The sequence below is a fragment of the Dipodomys merriami genome, unplaced genomic scaffold, assembly GCF_024711535.1.
Source record: "Dipodomys merriami isolate MVZ:Mamm:240054 unplaced genomic scaffold, mDipMer1.0.p SCAF_76, whole genome shotgun sequence".
In the NCBI taxonomy this organism is placed as follows: domain Eukaryota; kingdom Metazoa; phylum Chordata; class Mammalia; order Rodentia; family Heteromyidae; genus Dipodomys; species Dipodomys merriami.
In genome coordinates, this window is record NW_027206357.1 from 2,208,254 (window position 1) to 2,209,929 (window position 1,676).

Here is a 1,676-nt window from a genome sequence, read left to right on the forward strand (position 1 = left end):
GGCTTGAGAAACTGAACAGCAGAAATAAATCTTAAGATATGAAACATGGCAGAAATGATAGTTCTCTGAAATCTGGGAGATGCATTGGCAAAACCACAGACATAATACACCCCTCACCTAGAGAAAAGCTTTTTATTAATCTGAATTTTGGCTAATATTTGACTTCTTGCAGTATAAAGCTACCAGGGAAACTGGCTCAAGGAATGAAGAGAACCAATGGCAATTTTTTACCTGGTGGCAGGTAAGAAACAAACTTTGTATTAGGCCCTCTAACTGCATACGTTATTAAATGACTGAATTTAAAAAAGTGAAATGCTTCATTGTATTTTCTCAGAAGCTAATCAAAGATGACAAAGTGGATGCTGAGTGACTAGAAATCAAATCAGGTGTGGAATTTTAGAAAGTTAGTAAATGGCACCATGGCTCTGGAAGCAGATACAAAGGAATGATGCTCTGGAGAGGAGGTAGGGACACTCTGTGATCGGCCCATGGACAGATGAGGGTTCCAGCTGGAGGTGGGATCTTTAATTCTATGGCTTATCTTCCAGTGCTCAAAACTCTGTCTTCATAAATGGTAATTTCAATAACTCGAAGTCCTCTCTCAATGGGGTCAGTCAGGAGGAGGCCTTGGGGAGCATATATCTTCTCATTCTGTTCTTGAATATATTTGGAGACTTTCTTCATTATGAGAACATTCTCATAATGGGTTTCCATACACAAGAAGATGGTATATGCTGTCAAACAAGCCAAAAAGCCTTCAAGATATGACTGGCCCCCAAGCTTCTCTGCTTCTGCATAAAGATTATTTAGAGTTTGAACTGTTTCTTCAACTTGCTGCCTATCAATCCTGTTCTCCAACTCTGCAGGAAACTTGGTCCGGAACTGACAGCGTGTGCCACTGCTGTAGTCGCACTGAATGAATACCTTCCTGGACACCGGCGCCTGCTGCAGCCTCATGGTGAGGACAGGACCCACCTCCCCACCTCCTAGGCCCTCCAGCTGCTGTCGCGCTGGGCCCCATCAATCCCTTTTTAAGATCAAGAGTCCAGAGTAAGTTTTGGAAAAACGAGGCAAAATAGATAAAATAATTATTTTAAAAAAATAAGCATAAAGAATAGTGTTAACAGGTGTGCAAGTGTTCAGACTGCATCTGTTGGAGATGGTTACAAGATTAAGCCTTTTGTGTTTGTTTACAAAAATATATGGTTAGTAAAAAAAAATGTCATTTTGGTAAATTATCCTGGGCTATTGGCTAAACAGTCTTAATATCCAACAGGGCCAAAGCCTCCCAAGTCTATGCAATGTATCCTTAACCAGTCTGTGTAGGAATTTGCAGTCCAGCATGAGCTGTGACAGTACCTTGGAGCCACTGAGAGACCTGCTGCTGCAGCTGCACACCCTAATGGGTAAAGTTTGAAGACCAGCTGACAGTCACCTGGAAGAAATCTATATCATCACTCAGACCACCTCCACCATGGAAAAGTAGTCTGAACTCCTTCCGGGTTCAATCACTTGAGACTCAACCCGGTTAAAAGCTGCTAAAACTAAGATCTTGTGGGACATTATTTTGGGTGATATCCAAAAACCCTCTCTATTCCCACAGTAGATATTGGGAGAAAGGATATCACTGGCTTGCTTGCCATAGGCACTTCAGTGCATAGTCACTGGAAATCTAC

At 41.9% G+C, this 1,676-nt stretch overlaps 1 pseudogene; it reads right to left on the reverse strand.

Moving 5' to 3' along the window:
• Positions 1-413: 413 nt before the first annotated feature.
• Positions 414-957, reverse strand: LOC138818433 (golgin subfamily A member 7 pseudogene; annotated as a pseudogene).
• Positions 958-1,676: the final 719 nt, after the last annotated feature.